Source organism: Mobula hypostoma, unplaced genomic scaffold, assembly GCF_963921235.1.
Source record: "Mobula hypostoma unplaced genomic scaffold, sMobHyp1.1 scaffold_64, whole genome shotgun sequence".
NCBI classification, from domain to species: domain Eukaryota; kingdom Metazoa; phylum Chordata; class Chondrichthyes; order Myliobatiformes; family Myliobatidae; genus Mobula; species Mobula hypostoma.
In genome coordinates this window covers 543,471-563,393 of record NW_026948239.1, presented here as the reverse complement: position 1 = coordinate 563,393, position 19,923 = coordinate 543,471, and the positions used below count along the sequence as shown (strand labels likewise).

General features: G+C 50.6%; 1 protein-coding gene across 1 annotated transcript in view; it reads right to left on the bottom strand.

The window, feature by feature from the left end:
- The window catches only part of LOC134342133 (NACHT, LRR and PYD domains-containing protein 3-like), a 67,634-nt gene that overhangs the window by 11,417 nt on the left and 36,294 nt on the right, over positions 1-19,923 (bottom strand).

Sequence of the window (19,923 nt, the reverse complement as noted above, 5' to 3'; positions counted from 1 at the left end):
GCAATGTGTGTCAGGACCCTGTCAGGGGTGTGTGGGGTCTCACAGTGTGTCAGGACCCTGCCAGGGTTGTGTGGTGTCTCACAGTGTGTCAGGACACTCTCAGGGTTGTTTGAGGTATCACAGTGTGTGAGGACGCTTTTGGGGCCTGTGGGGCTCACAGTATGTCAGGTCCCTGTGAGTGGTCTGTGGGATTTCACAGTGTGTCAGGATCTTTTTGTGGGTGTGGGGGGTCTCACAGTGTGTCAGGACACTGTTGTAGGAGGTCTCACAGTGTGTCAGAAGCCTATCAGATGTGTGTAGGATCACAATGTGTGTCAGGACCCTGTCAGGGGTGTGTGGCATCTCACAGTGCGTCAAGTCCCTGTCGGGTGTGTGGGGTCTCACAGTGTGTCAGGACCCTGTCAGGAGTGTGTGGGGTCTCACAGTGTGTCAGGACCCTGTCAGGGGTGTGTGAGGTATCACAATTTGTCAGGACCCTCTCAGGAGTGTGTGGGGTCTGACAGTGTGATAGGACATTGTCAGGGGTGTGTGGGGTCACGCAGTGTGTCTGGACCCTGTCAGGCGTGTCTGGGGTCTCACAGTGTGTCAGAACCCTGTCAGGGGTGGTCTCACAGTTTCAGGACCATCTCAGGTGTGTGTGGGATATCAATGTGTGTCAGGACCCTGTCAGGGGTGTGTGATGTCTCACAGTGTGTCAGGTCCCTGTCAGGGGTGTGTGGGGTCTCACAATCTGTCAGGTCGCTGTCATGGGTGTGTGGGGTCTCACATTGTGTCAGGACCCTGTCGGGTTGTGTGGGGTCTCACAGTGTGTCAAGTCCCTCTCAAGGGTGTGTGGGGTCTCACAGTGTGTCAGGACCCTGCAAAGGTTGTGTGGGGCCTCACAGTTTGTCAAGTCCCTGTTAGGGGTTTGTGGTGTCTCACAGTGTGTCATCAGTGTGTAAGTAAGCATGCAGGTACAGCAGGCAGTGAAGAAAGCTAATGGCATGCTGGCCTTCATAACAAGGGGAATTGAGTACAAGAGCAAAGAGGTCCTTCTGCAGCTGTACAGGGCCCTGGTGAGACCACACCTGGAGTACTGTGTGCAATTTTGGTCTCCAAATTTGAGGAAGGACATTCTTGCTATTGAGGGAGTGAAGCGCAAGTTCACAAGGTTAATTCCCGGGATGGCGGGACTGAAATATGCTGTAAGATTGGAGCGATTGGGCTTGTATACTCTGGACTTTAGAAGCCTGAGAGGGGATCTTATTGAAACATAAGATTATTAAGGGATTGGACACGCTGGAGGCAGGAAGCATGTTCCGCTGATGGGTGAGTCCAGAACCAGAGGCCACAGTTTAAGAATAAGGGGCAGGCTATTTAGAACGGAGTTGAGGAAAACCTTTTTCACCCAGAGAGTGGTGGATATATGGAATGCTCTGCCCCAGAAGGCTGTGGAGGCCAAGTCATTGGATGCTTTCAAGGAAGAGATGGATAGAGCTCTTAAAGATAGCGGAATCAAAGGTTATGGGGAGAAGGCAGGAACTGGATACTGATTGTGGATGATCAGCCATGATCACAGTGAATGGCAGTGCTGGCTCGAAGGGCCGAATGGCCTACTCCTGCACCTATTGTCTATTGTCTATTTCCTATAGGACCCTGTCCGGGGTATGTGGTGCCTCACAGTGAGTCAGGATCGTGTCAGGGGTGTGAGGGGTCTCACAGTGTGTCAGGACCCTTTCATGTGTGTTTGGTGTCTCATAGTCTATCAGGACCCTGTCAGTGGTGTGTGGGGTCTCACAGTGTGTCAGGACCCTGTCAGGTGTGTGTGGGTCTCACAGTGTGTCAGGTCCCTGTTAGTGGTGTGTGGGGTCTCACTGTGTGTCAGGACCGTGTCTGTGCTGTGTGGGGTCTTACAGTGTGTCAGGACCGTGGCAGTGGTGTGTGGGGTCTCACAGTGTGACAGGACCATGTCAGTTGTGTCTGGGATCACACAGTGTGTCAGTACCCTGTCAGCGGTGCGTGGGGTCTCACAGTGGTCTGGATCCTATCAGGTGGTTTTGGGTCGAACAGTGTGTCAGGACTGTTTCAGGGATTGTGGAGTCTCATAGTGTGTCAGGACCCTGTGACGCGGAGTGGGGTCTGACAGTGTGTCAGAGACCTGTCAGGGGTGTGTGGGGTCTCACAGTGTGTCTGGAACGTCTCCGATGTGTGTGGGATCTCACAGTGTGTGAGGTCGCTGCTAGGTGTGTGTGGGGTATCACAGTGTGTCAGGATCCTGTGACTGGTTTGTGGGGTCTCACTGTATCTCAGGATTTTCTCAGTAATGTGTGATGTCTGACAGTGTGTCAGGTCCCTGTCAGTTGTGTGTTGTATCTCACAGTGAGTCAGGACCCTCACAGGGGTGTGTGGGGTCTCACAGTGAGTCAGGAGCCTTTTGGGTGTGTGTGCGGTCTCACTGTGTTTCTGATCCCAATGAGGGGTGTGTGCGGTCTCACAGTGTGTCAGGACTCTTTTGGGGTGTGTGGGGTCTCACAGTGTGTCAGGACGCTGACAGGTGTGTGCGGGGTCTCAGAGTGTGTCAGGACCCTGTGATGCGGAGTGGGGTCTCACAGTGTGTCAGAGACCTGTCAGGGGTGTGTGGGGTCTCACAGTGTGTCTGGAACGTCTCCGATGTGTGTGGGGTCTCACAGTGTGTGAGGTCGCTGCTAGGTGTGTGTGGGGTATTACACTGTGTCAGGATCCTGTGACTGGTTTGTGGGGTCTCACTGTATCTCAGGATTTTGTCAGTAATTTGTGGTGTCTGACAGTGTGTCAGGTCCCTGTCAGTTGTGTGTTGTATCTCACAGTGAGTCAGGACCCTCACAGGGGTGTGTGGGGTCTCACAGTGAGTCAGGACTCTTTTGGGGTGTGTGGGGTCTCACAGTGTGTCAGGACGCTGACAGGTGTGTGCGGGGTCTCAGAGTGTGTCAGGACCCTGTGAGGTGTGTATGGGGTCTCACAGTGTGTCAGGAAACTTTTAGGGGTGTGTGAGTGTCACGGTGTAGCAGAACCCTGCCAGGAATTTGTGGTGTCAGACAATGTGTCAGGACCCTTTGCGGGGTGTGTGGAGTCTCCCAGTGTGTCAGGACCCTGTCAAGGTTGTGTGGGGTTGCACAGTTTGTTAGGGGTGTGTGGCGTCTCACAGTGTGTCAGGACCCTTTCAGGTGTGTGCGACGTCCACAGTTTGTCAGGACCCTGTCAGGGGTGTGTGGTGTCTCACAGTCTGTCAGGTCACTCTCAGAGGTGTGTGGGGTATCACAATGTGTCAGGATATGGTCAGGCATTTGTGGGGTCTAACAGTGTGTCAGGACCCTGTCAGGAATGTGTGGTGTCTGACCATTGTCAGGGGCCTGTCAGTTGTGTGTCGCGTCTCACAGGGTGTCAGTAACTTGCCAGGGTTGTGTGGGCTCTCACAGTGTGTAAGGATCTTGTTGTGGGTGTGTGGGGTATCACAGTGTGTCAGGACGCTGTTGTCGTGTATCTCACAGTGTATCAGAACCCTCTCAGATGTGTGTGGGATCACAATGTGTGTCAGGACCCTGTCAGTGGCATGTGGCGTCTCACAGTGCGTCAGGTCCCCGTCAGGGGTGTGTTGTGTCTCACAGTGCGTCAGGACCCTTTTGGGGTGTGCCGGATCTCACAGTGTGTCAGGATGCTGTCCGGGGCGTGTGGGGTCCCACAGTGTGTCAGGTCGCCGTCCGGTGTGTGGGGTCTCACAGTGTGACAGGACCCTGTCAGGGATGTGTGAGTTTTCACAGTGTGTCAGCACCCTGTGAGTGGTTTGTGGGGTCTCACACTGTGTCAGGACCCTGTGAGTGGTTTGTGGGGTCTCACCGAGTGTCAGGACAATGTCAGTAGTGTCTGGGATCACACAGTGTGTCAGTACCATGTCAGGGGTACGTGGGGTTTCACAGTGTGTCAGGGTCCTGTCAGGGGGTTTCGGGTCTCACAGTGTGTCAGGACCCTGTCAGGGGTGTGTGGGGTCTCACAGTGTGTCAGGACCCTGTCAGGGGTGTGTGGGGTCGAACACTGTGTAAGGACCCTGTCAGGGGTGTGTGGGGTCTCACAGTGTGTCAGAACCCTGTCAGGGGTGTGTGGGGTCGAACACTGTGTAAGGACCCTGTCAGGGGTGTGTGGGGTCTCACAGTGTGTCAGAACCCTCTCAGATGTGCGTGGGATCGCAATGTGTGTCAGGACGCTGTTAGTTGTATGTGGCATCTCACAGTGCGTCAGGTCCCCGTCAGGTGTGCGTTCGGTCTGACACTGCGTCAGGACCCTTTTGGAGTGTGTGTGGTCTCACAGTGGGTCAGGACCCTGTCAGGGGTGTGTTTGGTCACAGTGTGTCAGGTCCCTGTCAGGTGTCTGTGGGGTCTCACAGTGTGTCAGGACCCTGTCAGGGGTGTGTTTGGTCTCACAGTGTGTCAGGACCCTGTCAGGGGTGTGTTTGGTCTCACAGTGTGTCAGGACCCTGTCAGGGGTGTGTTTGGTCTCACAGTGTGTCAGGTCCCTGTCAGGTGTCTGTGGGGTCTCACAGTGTGTCAGGTCCCTGTCAGGGGTGTGTGGGGTCTCACAGTGTGTCAGGATCCTGCCATCGGGGTCTGGGGTCTCACCATCTGTCAGGTCCCTCTCAGGTGTGTGGTTTCTCGCAGTGTCTCAGGATCTTGTCGGGGGTGTGTGGGATCTCACAGTGTGTCAGGTCCTGTCAGTGGTGTGTGCGATCTCACGGTGTGTCACGTCCCTGTCAGGGGCGTGTGGGGTCTCACAGTGTGTCAGAACCCTGTCGGGTGTGTGGCGTCTCCCAGTGTGTCAGGACCCAGTCAGTGGTGTGTGGCGTCTCACAGTGTGTCAGGTCCTGTCGGGGTGTGTTGTGTCTCACAGTGTTTCAAGTCCCTGTTAGGGGTTTGTGGGGTCTCACAGTGTGTCATCAGTGTGTATGTAAGCATGCAGGTACAGCAGGCAGTGAAGAAAGCTAATGGCATGCTGGCCTTCATAACAAGGGGAATTGAGTACAAGAGCAAAGAGGTCCTTCTGCAGCTGTACAGGGCCCTGGTGAGACCACACCTAGAGTATTGTGTTCAGTTTTGGTCTCCAAATTTGAGGAAGGACATTCTTGCTATTGAGGGAGTGCAGCGTAGGTTCACAAGGTTAATTCCCGGGATGGCGGGACTGTCATATGTCGAAAGATTGGAGCGACTGAGCTTGTTACTCTGGAATTTAGAGGGATGAGAGGGAATCTTATTGAAACATAAGATTATTAAGGGATTGGACACGCTGGAGGCAGGAAGCATGTTCCCGCTGATGGGTGAGTCCAGAACCAGAGGCCACAGTTTAAGAATAAGGGATAGGCCATTTAGAACGGAGTTGAGGAAAAGCTTTTTCACCCAGAGAGTGGTGGATATATTGAATGCTCTGCCCCAGAAGGCTGTGGAGACCAAGTCTCTGGATGCTTTCAAGAAAGAGATGGATAGAGCTCTTCAAGATAGAGGAATCAAAGGTTATGGGGAGAAGGCAGGAACTGGATACTGATTGTGGCTGATCAGCTATGATCATAGTGAATGAAGGTGCAGGCTCGAAGGGTCGAATGGCCTACTCCTGCATCTATTGTCTATTGTCTATTTTCTATGGGACCCTGTCCGGGGTGTGTGGTGCCTACCAGTGTGTCACCACCCTGTCAGGGGTGTGTGCGGTCTCACAGTGTGTCAGGACCCTGTCAAGGTTGTGTGGGGTCTCACAGTTTGTCAGGGGTGTGTGGCGTCTCACAGTGTGTCAGGACCCTGTCAGGTGTGTGCGGCGTCCACAGTGTGTCAGGTCGCTGTCAGGGGTGTGTGGGGTCTCACAGAGTGTCAGGACCCTTTCAGGGGTGCATCGGGTCTCACAGTTTGTCAGGACCCTGTCAGGGGTGTGCGGGGTCTCACAGTGCGACAGGACATTGTCAGGGGTGTGTGGTGTCTCACAGTCTGTCAGGTCACTCTCAGAGGTGTGTGGGGTATCACAATGTGTCAGGATATGGTCAGGCATTTGTGGGGTCTAACAGTGTGTCAGGACCCTGTCAGGAATGTGTGGTGTCTGACCATTATCAGGGGCCTGTCAGTTGTGTGTCGCGTCTCACAGGGTGTCAGTAACTTGCCAGGGTTGTGTGGGCTCTCACAGTGTGTAAGGATCTTGTTGTGGGTGTGTGGGGTATCACAGTGTGTCAGGACGCTGTTGTCATGTATCTCACAGTGTGTCAGAACCCTCTCAGATGTGTGTGGGATCACAATGTGTGTCAGGACCCTGTCAGTGGCATGTGGCGTCTCACAGTGCGTCAGGTCCCCGTCAGGGCTGTGTTGTGTCTCACAGTGCGTCAGGACCCTTTTGGGGTGTGCCGGATCTCACAGTGTGTCAGGATGCTGTCCGGGGTGTGTGGGGTCCCACAGTGTGTCAGGTCGCCGTCTGGTGTGTGGGGTCTCACAGTGTGACAGGACCCTGTCAGGGATGTGTGAGTTTTCACAGTGTGTCAGCACCTTGTGAGTGGTTTGTGGGGTCTCACACTGTGTCAGGACCCTGTGAGTGGTTTGTGGGGTCTCACCGAGTGTCAGGACAATGTCACTAGTGTCTGGGATCACACAGTGTGTCAGTACCATGTCAGGGGTACGTGGGGTTTCACAGTGTGTCAGGGTCCTGTCAGGGGGTTTCGGGTCTCACAGTGTGTCAGGACCCTGTCAGGGGTGTGTGGGGTCTCACAGTGTGTCAGGACCCTGTCAGGGGTGTGTGGGGTCGAACACTGTGTAAGGACCCTGTCAGGGGTGTGTGGGGTCTCACAGTGTGTCAGAACCCTCTCAGATGTGCGTGGGATCGCAATGTGTGTCAGGACGCTGTTAGTTGTATGTGGCATCTCACAGTGCGTCAGGTCCCCGTCAGGTGTGCGTTGGGTCTGACACTGCGTCAGGACCCTTTTGGAGTGTGTGTGGTCTCACAGTGTTTCTGAACCCTGTGCGGGGTGTGTGCTGTCTCACAGTGTGTCATCACCCTTTTGGGGTGTGTGGGGTCTCACAGTGGGTCAGGACCCTGTCAAGGTTGTGTGGGGTCTCACAGTTTGTCAGGGGTGTGTGGCGTCTCACAGTGTGTCAGGACCCTGTCAGGTGTGTGCGGCGTCCACAGTGTGTCAGGTCGCTGTCAGGGGTGTGTGGGGTCTCACAGAGTGTCAGGACCCTTTCAGGGGTGCATCGGGTCTCACAGTTTGTCAGGACCCTGTCAGGGGTGTGCGGGGTCTCACAGTACGACAGGACATTGTCAGGGGTGTGTGGTGTCTCACAGTCTGTCAGGTCACTCTCAGAGGTGTGTGGGGTATCACAATGTGTCAGGATATGGTCAGGCATTTGTGGGGTCTAACAGTGTGTCAGGACCCTGTCAGGAATGTGTGGTGTCTGACCATTGTCAGGGGCCTGTCAGTTGTGTGTCGCGTCTCACAGGGTGTCAGTAACTTGCCAGGGTTGTGTGGGCTCTCACAGTGTGTAAGGATCTTGTTGTGGGTGTGTGGGGTATCACAGTGTGTCAGGACGCTGTTGTCGTGTATCTCACAGTGTATCAGAACCCTCTCAGATGTGTGTGGGATCACAATGTGTGTCAGGACCCTGTCAGTGGCATGTGGCGTCTCACAGTGCGTCAGGTCCCCGTCAGGGGTGTGTTGTGTCTCACAGTGCGTCAGGACCCTTTTGGGGTGTGCCGGATCTCACAGTGTGTCAGGATGCTGTCCGGGGTGTGTGGGGTCCCACAGTGTGTCAGGTCGCCGTCTGGTGTGTGGGGTCTCACAGTGTGACAGGACCCTGTCAGGGATGTGTGAGTTTTCACAGTGTGTCAGCACCTTGTGAGTGGTTTGTGGGGTCTCACACTGTGTCAGGACCCTGTGAGTGGTTTGTGGGGTCTCACCGAGTGTCAGGACAATGTCACTAGTGTCTGGGATCACACAGTGTGTCAGTACCATGTCAGGGGTACGTGGGGTTTCACAGTGTGTCAGGGTCCTGTCAGGGGGTTTCGGGTCTCACAGTGTGTCAGGACCCTGTCAGGGGTGTGTGGGGTCTCACAGTGTGTCAGGACCCTGTCAGGGGTGTGTGGGGTCGAACACTGTGTAAGGACCCTGTCAGGGGTGTGTGGGGTCTCACAGTGTGTCAGAACCCTCTCAGATGTGCGTGGGATCGCAATGTGTGTCAGGACGCTGTTAGTTGTATGTGGCATCTCACAGTGCGTCAGGTCCCCGTCAGGTGTGCGTTGGGTCTGACACTGCGTCAGGACCCTTTTGGAGTGTGTGTGGTCTCACAGTGTTTCTGAACCCTGTGCGGGGTGTGTGTGGTCTCACAGTGTGTCATCACCCTTTTGGGGAGTGTGGGGTCTCACAGTGGGTCAGGACCCTGTCAGGTGTGTGTGGTGTTTCACAGTGCTTCAGGACACTCTCAGGAATGTGTGTGGTCTCACAGTGTGTCAGGACCCTGTCAGGGGTGTGTTTGGTCTCACAGTGTGTCAGGTCCCTGTCAGGTGTCTGTGGGGTCTTACAGTGTGTCAGGACCCTGTCAGGGGTGTGTTTGGTCTCACAGTGTGTCAGGACCCTGTCAGGGGTGTGTTTGGTCTCACAGTGTGTCAGGACCCTGTCAGGTGTCTGTGGGGTCTCACAGTGTGTCAGGTCCCTGTCAGGGGTGTGTGGGGTTGAACACTGTGTAAGGACCCTGTCAGGGGTGTGTGGGGTCTCACAGTGTGTCAGGACCCTGTCAGGTGTCTGTGGGGTCTCACAGTGTGTCAGGTCCCTGTCAGGGGTGTGTGGGGTCGAACACTGTGTAAGGACCCTGTCAGGGGTGTGTGGGGTCTCACAGTGTGTCAGAACCCTCTCAGATGTGCGTGGGATCGCAATGTGTGTCAGGACGCTGTTAGTTGTATGTGGCATCTCACAGTGCGTCAGGTCCCCGTCAGGTGTGCGTTGGGTCTGACACTGCGTCAGGACCCTTTTGGAGTGTGTGTGGTCTCACAGTGTTTCTGAACCCTGTGCGGGGTGTGTGCTGTCTCACAGTGTGTCATCACCCTTTTGGGGTGTGTGGGGTCTCACAGTGGGTCAGGACCCTGTCAAGGTTGTGTGGGGTCTCACAGTTTGTCAGGGGTGTGTTTGGTCTCACAGTGTGTCAGGACCCTGTCAGGTGTGTGCGGCGTCCACAGTGTGTCAGGTCGCTGTCAGGGGTGTGTGGGGTCTCACAGAGTGTCAGGACCCTTTCAGGGGTGCATCGGGTCTCACAGTTTGTCAGGACCCTGTCAGGGGTGTGCGGGGTCTCACAGTGCGACAGGACATTGTCAGGGGTGTGTGGTGTCTCACAGTCTGTCAGGTCACTCTCAGAGGTGTGTGGGGTATCACAATGTGTCAGGATATGGTCAGGCATTTGTGGGGTCTAACAGTGTGTCAGGACCCTGTCAGGAATGTGTGGTGTCTGACCATTGTCAGGGGCCTGTCAGTTGTGTGTCGCGTCTCACAGGGTGTCAGTAACTTGCCAGGGTTGTGTGGGCTCTCACAGTGTGTAAGGATCTTGTTGTGGGTGTGTGGGGTATCACAGTGTGTCAGGACGCTGTTGTCGTGTATCTCACAGTGTGTCAGAACCCTCTCAGATGTGTGTGGGATCACAATGTGCGTCAGGACCCTTTTGGGGTGTGCCGGATCTCACAATGTGTCAGGATGCTGTCCGGGGTGTGTGGGGTCCCACAGTATGTCAGGTTGCCGTCGAATGTGTGGGGTCTCACAGTGTGTAAGGACCCTGTCAGTGGTGTGTGGGGTCTCACGGTGTGTCAAGTCCCTGTTAGTGGTGTGTGGGGTCTCACAGTTTTTCAGGACCCTGTCAGTGATGTGTGAGGTCTCACTATGTGTCAGGAACCTCTCATGGGTGTGTGGGGTCTCACTGCGTGTCAGGACCGTGTCTGTGGTGTGTGGGGTTTTACAGTGTGTCAGGACATGTCAGTGGTGTATGGGGTCTCACAGTGTGACAGGACCCTGTCAGGGATGTGTGAGTTTTCACAGTGTGTCAGGACCCTGTGAGTGGTTTGTGGGGTCTCACAGAGTGTCAGGACAATGACAGTAGTGTCTGGGATCTCACAGTGTGTCAGTACCCTGCCAAGGGGTGTGTGGGGTCTCACAGTGTGTCAGGGTCCTGTCTGGGGGTTTCGGGTCAAACAGTGTGTCAGGACCCTGTCAGGGGTGTGTGGTGTCTCACTGTGTCAGGACGCTGTCAGTGGTGTGTGGCGTCTCACAGTGTGTCAGGTTCTGTCAGGGGTGTGTTGTGTCTCACAGTGTTTCAAGTCCCTGTCAGGGATGTGTGGGGTCTCACAGTATGTCAGAACCATGTCAGGAGTGTGTGGGGTCTCACACTGTGTCATAAACCTGTCAGGGGTGTGTGGGGTCTCACAGTGCTTCTGAACTATGTCAGGGGTGTGTACGGTCTCACAGTGTGTCAGGGTCCTGTTAGGGGTTTGTGGGGTCTCACAGTGTGTCATCAGTGTGAAAGCAAGCATGCAGGTACAGCAGGCAGTGAAGAAAGCTAATGGCATGCTGGCCTTCATAACAAGGGGAATTGAGTACAAGAGCAAAGAGGTCTTTCTGCAGTTGTACAGGGCCCTGGTGAGACCACACCTAGAGTATTGTGTTCAGTTTTGGTCTCCAAATTTGAGGAAGGACATTCTTGCTATTGAGGGAGTGCAGCGTAGGTTCACAAGGTTAATTCCCGGGATGGCGGTACTGTCATGTGTCGAAAGATTGGAGCGGCCGGGTTTGTATTCTCTGGAATTTAGAAGACTGAGAGGGGATCTTATTGAAACATAAGATTATTAAGGGATTGGACACGCTGCAGGCAGGAAGCATGTTCCCGCGGATGGGTGAGTCCAGAACCAGAGGCCACAGTTTAAGAATAAGGAGAAGGCCATTTAGAAAGGAGTTGAGGAAAAGGTTTTTCACCCAGAGAGTGGTGGATATATGGGATGCTCTGCCCCAGAAGGCTGTGGAGGCCAAGTCTCTGGATGCTTTCAAGAAAGAGATGGATAGAGCTCTTAAAGACAGCGGAATCAAAGGTTATGGGGATAAGGCAGGAACTGGATGCTGATAGTGGATAATCAGCCATGATCACAGTGAATGGTGGTGCTGGTTCGAAGGGTCAAATGGCCTACTCCTGCACCTATTGTCTATTGTCTATTTTCTATAGGACCCTGTCCGGGGTGTGTGGTGTCTCGCAGTGTGTCAGGACCCTGTCAGGGGTGCGTGGGGTCTCGAAGTGTGTCACCGCCCTGTCAGGGGTGTGTGCGGTCTCACAGTGTGTCAGGACCGTGTCAGAGGTGTGAGGGGTCTCACAGTGTGTCAGGACCCTGTCATGTGTGTGTGGTGTCTCATAGTCTGTCAGGACCCTGTCAGTGGTGTGTGGGGTCTCACAGTGTGACAGGACCTTGTCAGGGGTGTGTGGGGTCTCACAGTGTGTCAGGACCCTGTCAGGGGTGTGTGGGGTCTCACAGTGTGTCAAGAACCTGTCAGGGGTCGGTGCGTTCTCATAGTGTGTCAGGACCCTCTCAGTGGTATTTGAGGTATCACAGTGTGTCAGGACCCTGTTGGGAGTGTGTGGGGTCTCACAATGTGTCACAACCCTGTCAGGGGTGTGTGCGGTCTCACAGTGTGTCAGGTCCATGTCAGATGTGTGTGGGGTCTCACAGTGTGTCAGGACCCTGCCAATGGTGTGTGGGTTCTGACAGTGTTTCAGGACCCTCTCAGGTTTGTGTCCTGTCTCACAGTGTGTCAGGAGCCTGTCAGGGGTGGGAGGTGTCTCACAGTGTGTTAGTACCCTGTCTTGTGTGTGTGGGGTCTCACAGTGTGTCAGGAGCCGGCCAGGTTTGTATCGTGTCTCACAGTGTGTCAGGAGCCTGTCAGGGCTGGGAGGTGTCTCACAGTGTGTCAGTACCCTGTCTTGTGTGTGTCTGGGGTCTCACAGTGTGTCAGGGGCTGGCCAGGTGTGTGTGGGGTTTCACAGTGTGTCAGGAGCCTGTCAGGGATGTGTGGGGTCTGATAGTTTTACAGGATGTTGTCAGGGGTGTGTGTCAGCCATTCACCTGAATAATAAGTTTACCGTCCTGGATACTGTTGGCGGGGACGACCGACCAAGTGTGAGCCACGGTGGCAGGGCCTCCGGCACTGAGTCTGACCCTGTGGTGCAGAAGGGTGGGACGGAGAAGAGGAGAGCTGTCATCATTGGAGACTCTATAGTCAGGGGAGTAGACTGGAGATTTTGTGGACGTGAGAAGGACACCCGCATGGTTTGTTGTCTCCCGGGTGCCAGGGTCCGGGATGTCTCTGACCGGGTGCACAACATCCTGGTACGAGAGGGAAAGCAACCAGAAGTGGTGATACATGTTGGGACCAACGACATGGGCAGGAAGAGGGATGAGGTCCTGAAGTGTGAGTTTTGGGAACTAGGCAGAAGGCTGAAGAACAGGACCTCAAGTGTGGCGTTCTCAGGATTGCTGCCAGTGCTACGTGATAGTGATGGTAAGAATTGGAGAAGATGGCAGTTGAATGCGTGGCTGAGAAGTTGGTGCAGGGAGCAGGGTTTTAGATTTTTGGATCATTGGGATCTCTTCTGGGGAAGGTGGGACCTGTACAGATTGGATGGGTTGCACCTGAACTCGAGGGGGAGCAATATCCTTGCAGGTAGGTTTGCTAGCATGGTTCGGGAGGGTTTAAACTAATTTGCGAGGGGGATGGGACCCGGAGCAATAGACCAGTGAAAGAAGTGCATGGAGTAAAGCCAGATCGAACATACAGAGAGGCTTTGAGAAAAGAGAAGCAGAATAAACGGTGTAAAGACAGTAAGGTAGAAGGGCTGAAATGTGTGTACTTCAATGCAAGAAGCATCAGGAACAAAGGTGATTAACTGAGAGCTTGAATACATACATAGAATTATGATGTAATGGCCATTATAGAGACTTGGCTGGCACCGGGGCAGGAATGGATTCTCAATATTCCTGGATTTCAGTGCATTAAAAGGGATAGAGATGGGGGGAAAGGGGAGGATGGGTGGCATTACTGGTCAAGGATACTATTACAGCTACAGAAAGGGTGGGTAATGCAGCAGGATCCTCTTTTGAGTCAGTATGGGTGGAAGTCAGAAACAGGAAGGGAGCAGTTACCATATTGGGGGTATTCTATAGGCCCCCTGGTAGCAGCAGAGATGCAGATGGGGAGGCAGATTTTGGAAAGGTGCAAAAATAACAGGGTTGTTATCATTGTTGACTTTAAGTTCCCTAATATTGATTGGCACCTGAATATTTCCAAGGGTTTAGATGGGGCAGAGTTTGTTAAGTGTGTCCAGGATGATTCCTGTCTCAGTATGTTGACCGGCCGACTAGGGGGAATGCCATATTAGATCTAGTACTAGGTAATGAACCGGGTCGGGTCACAGATCTCTCAGTGGGAGAGCATCTGGGGGACAGTGACCACCGCTCCCTGGCCTTTAGCATTATCATGGAAAAGGATAGAATCAGAGAGGACAGGAAAATCTTTAATTGGGGAAGGGCAAATTATCAGGCTATAAGGCTGGAACTTGCGGAGGTGAATTGGGATGATGCTTTTGCAGGGAAATATACTATGGACATATGGTCAATGTTTAGGGATCCGTTGCAGGATGTTAGGGATAAATTTGTCCCGGTGAGGAAGATAAATAATGGTAGGGTGAAGGAACTATGGATGACAAGTGAGGTGGAAAATCTAGTCAGGTGGAAGAAGGGAGCATACATGAGGTTTAGGAAGCTAGGATCAGATGGGTCTATGGAGGTATTTAGGGTAGCAAGAAAGGAGCTTAAGAAGGGGCTGAGAAGAGCAAGAAGTGGGTATGAGGAGGCCTTGGCGAGTAGGGTAAAGGAAAACCCCAAGGCAGTCTTCAATTATGTGAAGAACAAAAGGATGACAGGAGCGAAGCTAGGTCCATTTAGATAAAGGTGGTAAGATGTGCCTGGAGGCTGTGGAAGTGAGCGAGGTCCTCAATGAATACTTCTCTTCAGTATTCACCAATGAGAGAGAACTTGATGATGGTGAGGACAATATGAGTGAGGTTGATGTTCTGGAGCATGTTGATATTAAGGGAGAGGAGGAGTTGGAGTTGTTAAAATACATTCGGACGGATAAGTCCCCTGGGCAAGACAGAATACTCCGCAGGCTTCTCCATTAGGTGAGGGAAGAGATTGCTGAGCCTCTGGCTAGGATCTTTATTTCCTCGTTGTCAACGGGAATGGTACCGGAGGATTGGGGGGAGGCGAACGTTGTCCCTTTGTACAAAAAAGGTAGTAGGGATAGTCCCGGTAATTGTAGACCAGTGAGCCTTACATCTGTGGTGGGAAAAATGTTGGAAAAGATTCTTAGAGATAGGATTTATGGGCATTTAGAGAATCATGGTCTGATCAGGGATAGTCAGCATGGCTTTGTGAAGGGCAGATCGTATCTAACAAGCCTGATAGAGTTCTTTGAGGAGGTGACCAGGCACATAGATGAGGGTAGTGAAGTGGATGTGATCTACATGGATTTTAGTAAGGCGTTTGACAAGGTTCCACATGGTAGGCTTATTCAGAAAGTCTAAAGACATGGGATCCAGGGAAGTTTGGCCAGGTGGATTCAGAATTGGCTTGCCTGCAGAAGGCAGAGGGTGGTGGTGGAGGGAGTACATTCATATTGGAGGTTTGTGACTAGTGGTGTCCCACAAGGATCTATTCTGGGACCGCTACTTTTCGTGATTTTTATTAACGACCTGGATGTGGGGGTAGAAGGATGGGTTGACAAGTTTGCAGACGACACAAAGGTTGGTGGTATTGTAGGTAGTGTAGAAGATTGTCAAAGATTGCAGAGGGACATTGATAGGATGCAGAAGTGGGCTGAGAAGAGGCAGATGGAGTTCAACCCAGAGAAGTGTGAGGTGGTATACTTTGGAGGGACAAACTCCAAGGCAGAATACAAAGTAAATGGCAGGATACTTGGTAGTGTGGAGGAGCAGAGGGATCTGGATTACATGTCCACAGATCCCTGAAAGCTGCCTCACAGGTAGATAGGCTTATGGGGTGTTGGCTTTCATAAGTCGAGGGATAATGTCTAAGAATCGCGATGTAATGAAGCAGCTCTATAAAACTCTGGTTCGGCCACACTTGGAGTACTGTATCCAGTTCTGGTCAGCTCATTATAGGAAGGATGTGGAAGCATTGGAAAGGGTACAGAGGAGATTTACCAGGATGCTGCCTGGTTTAGAGATTATGCATTATGATCAGAGATTAAGGGAGCTAGGGCTTTTCTCTTTGGAGAGAAGGAGGATGAGAGGAGACATGATAGAGGTGTACAAGATATTAAGAGGAATAGATAGAGTGGACAGCCAGTGCCTCTGAACATCTGGAGAGGAGTGATGCTTATGTGAGAATGCTGTTCTTGGACTACAGTTCAGTATTCAACACCATCATTCCCTCCAGGCTTGACAAGAAGCTCAGAGACCTCGGCCTCGACCCTGCCTTGTGCAGCTGGATCGTGGAGTTCCTGTCAGATCGCCAGCAGGTGGTAAGAGTGGGCCCCCTCACCTCTGCCCCTCTGACACTCGATGTAGGTGCCCCTCAGGGCAGTGTCCTAAGCTCCCTCCTTTACTCTCTGTATACACATGACTGTGTCGCCACCCACAGCTCCAATCTGCTAATTAAATTTGCTGATGATACTATATTGATTGGCCAAATCTCAAATAATAACGAGGTAAACTACATAGAAGAAGTCATCACCCTGACACAGTGGTGTCAAGAAAACAACTTCTCCCTCAATGTCGCAAAAGCAAAGGAGCTTCTCAGAATGTCGCAAAAACAAGAGGAATGGAGACAGGCTAACCCTTATTGACATCAGTGGATCTGGGGTTGAGCGGGTGAACAGCTTTAAGTTCCTCGGCATTCACGTCACTGAGGATCTCACATGGTCTGTACACACCAGCTGTGTGGTGAAAAAGGCACAACAGCAGCTCTTTCACCTCAGATGGTTGAGGAAGTTTGGGATGGGCCCCCAAATGATAACGATTTTCAACAGGGGCACAATTGAGTGCACCCTGACTGTCTGCATCACTACCTGGAATGGGAACTGTACTTCTCTCAATCGCAGGAACCTGCAGAGAGTGGTGCGGCCAGCCCAGCACATCTGTAGATGTGAACTTCCCACTATTCAGGACATTTCAGAGACAGGGGGTAAAAAGGGCCCGAAGGATCATTCTGAACCCAAGTCTCACCAAGCACAAACTGTTCCAGCTGCTACCATCCGGGAAATGGTACCGTAGCATAAAAGCCAGGACCAACAGGCTCCGGGACAGCTTCTTCCACCAGGACATCAGACTGATTAATTCACACTGATACAACTCTATTTCTACAATTGTATACATAAACACACACTCACCAAGCACACTTTACTGTAATTGTGCTGCTGGCACAGAAAAACAATTTTCACGACATGTGTCCATGATATTAACCCTGATTCTGAGAATTTTTATCTGGCTGTTATCTCATTTTTTTAGATCTGTTATTCATCATCCTCATACTGTCCTCGTTCATATCAATCTAAGTATGCTCCAGTACACATGGTGTTTTCTAGAAACTGTTATTTAAGTTCTTATTTTTCTTTGCATATTTTCCAGATCTGTTTCAGACCAGGATATTAAAACAAAATTATACGTCAATATGGGCATAGTGAGTGTTTACTACCTTTGTTATATTTTACTGTTCAGCTCTGTTTGGCAGATTTTCTTGATCCTTGATGTAAATTCAGATTTTCTTCAGACTTGCAGTAAATTCAGATTTTCTTTGGTCTTAAAGTAAATTTTTTTGGAAGGTTTTCCTTTATCACACTATTATCTATTTTCTTTGTTATTGATATCCTAAATATATGTTTCATATTCTGTTGCATTGTATCCTGATGCTTTGTTTGATATTCTACTCGCTCTATTGCACCTTTCTTTATGTTTCATGTTCTGTACTTTTCTAGTCTAAAGTTCATGCTTATATCTTTGGAAATTAGTTCCATTATTTGAATTATTTGTTTTAGCTTTGCTGATGCAAGAGCAAATAATTTCAAATCATCAATGTACAGCTGTGCAAAGGTATAATTCGTATGTTTACCTGATTTGATACCTAATTTTTGTCCGTTTCAGTAAATTATAAGCAGGTTTAAAGCCAAACAAAACCATACTGGCCTTAATGAGTCTCTCTGGAAAATCTCTCAATTTATTTTGATAATGGTGGTTGTCCCTTTGTGGTTGTTAATAGGACGATTATTTTACGCCAATGAGTCATCAGATGTTGTAGAAATTTCACAAGTATTGGATGAATTTCATATCTATTTGTAACTTCTCTTAACCATGTGAGGGAGAGAATCAAATGTTTTTTTGATAGACAATATTACACTGAAAGATTTCTGCTTTCCACAGGTTTTGAAATAGAATTACATAATCTGTTATCTGTTGTTCATACCCGAAAGGTATTCTTACTGCTCTCCTGTGAGTATATTGCGGTTATCTCAGTGAGTTGTTATTAGTTACGGGATGCACGATGCTACAATTATATAATTGTCTTATTATTATTAAGAGCCAATAATAACATAGTAGGTGACCATTCAGTAGTCTTATAAATGCAGAATTAAAGCTGACCTTGAGACTGGTGGTACATACCTTCAGCCTTTTATATCTTCTGCCCCATGGGAGTATGAAAGAGAGAATGTTTGAGGTGGTTTGGGGTTCAGCACAGACAAGAAGGGCCAAAAGACCTGTTTCTGTGCTGTAGAATTTTTATGGTTTCTATGGTTTCTAGACAACATCCATGTGTAACTTCATCCATCACCTTTGTCACATCCTGGAGGAACTCAATCAAGTTGTCAAGACGCAAACCCCATCCAAAACTTTTAATGATTATGGACCTGTATTCCCAGATCACTTCGCTCTACCGCACTCCTCAGTGCCGTACCAGTAACTGTATAAGACCGACCCTGCTTGGTCCTTCCAAAGTGCAACACATCACACTTGTCTGCAATCTGTCCAATTTATTCTTAAATGTTAAAAAACAACCCGCATTTACCACCTCGTCTGGCAGCTCATTCCATACTCCCACCACTCTCTGTGTGAAGAAGCCCCCCCATGTTCCCTTTAAACTTTTCCCCCCTCACCCTTAACCCATGTCCTCTGTTTTTTTTTCTCCCCTTGCCTCGGTGGAAAAAGCCTGCTTGCATTCACTCTATCTATACCCATCATAATTTTACATACCTCTATCAAATCTCCCCTCATTCTTCTACGCTCCAGGGAATAAAGTCCTAACCTATTCAACCTTTCTCTGTAACTGAGTTTCTGAAGACCCGGCAACATCCTTGTAAACCTTCTCTGCACTCTTTCGACCTTATTAGTATCCTTCCTGTAATGTGGTGACTAAAACTGAATACAATACTCCAGATTCGGCCTCACCAATGCCTTATACAACCTCATCATAACATTCCAGCTCTTATATTCAATACCTTGATTAATAAAGGCCAAAGTACCAAAAGCTCTCTTTACGACCCTATCTACCTGTGACGCTACTTTTAGAGAATTTTGTATCTGTATTGCCAGATACCTGTTCTACTGCACTCCTCAGTGCCTTACCATTTACCCTGTAACTTCTACCGTGGTTTGTCCTTCCAAAGTGCAATACCTCACACTTGTCTGTTATTAAACTCCATCTGCCATTTTTCAGCCCATCTTTCCAGCTGGTCCAAGTCCCTCTGCAAGCTTTGAAAACCTTCCTCACTGTCCACTACACCTCCAGTCTTTGTATCATCAGCAAATTTGCTGATCCAATTTACCACATTATAGAAAAATAGGTGCAGGAGTAGGCCATTCGGCCCTTCGATCTGCACCACCATTTATTATGATCATGGCTGATCATCCAACTCAGAGCCTTCCCTCCATACCCCCTGATCCCCGTAGCCGCAAGGGCCCTATCTAACTCCCGCTTAAATATAGCCAATGAACTGGCCTCAACTGTTTCCTGTGGCAGAGAATTCCACAGATTTACCACTCTCTGTGTGAAGAAGTTTTTCCTAATCTCGGTCCTAAAAGGCTTCTCCTTTATCCTCAAACTGTGACCCCTCGTTCTGCACTTCCCCAACATCGGGAACAATCTTCCTGCATCTAGCCTGTCCAATCCCTTTAGGATGTTATACGTTTCAATCAGATCCCCCCTCAATCTTCTAAATTCCAACGAGTACAAGCCCAGTTCATCCAGTCTTTCTTCATATGAAAGTCCTGCCATCCCAGGAATCAATCTGGTGAACCTTCTTTGTACTCCCTCTATGGCAAGGATGTCTTTCCTCAGATTAGGGGACCAAAACTCCACACAATACTCCAGGTGTGGTCTCACCAAGGCCTTGTACAACTGCAGTAGCACCTCCCTGCTCCTGTACTCGAATCCTCTCGCTATAAATGCCAGCATGCCATTCGCCTTTTTCACCGCCTGCTGTACCTGCATGCCCACTTTCAATGACTGGTGTATAATGACACCCAGGTCTCGTTGCACCTCCCCTTTTCCTAATCGGCCACCATTCAGATAATAATCTGTTTTCCTATTTTTGCCACCAAAGTGGATAACTTCACATTTATCCACATTAACTTGCATCTGCCATGGATTTGCCCACTCACCCAACCTATTCAAGTCACCCTGCATCCTCTTAGCATCCTCCTCAAGCTAACACTGCCGCCCAGCTTCGTGTCATCCGCAAACTTGGAGATGCTGCATTTAATTCCCTCATCCAAGTCATTAATATATATCATTGATACAGATGACAAATAACAATGGACCCAGCACTGATCCCTGTGGCACACCACTACAGGTCTACACAAGTCT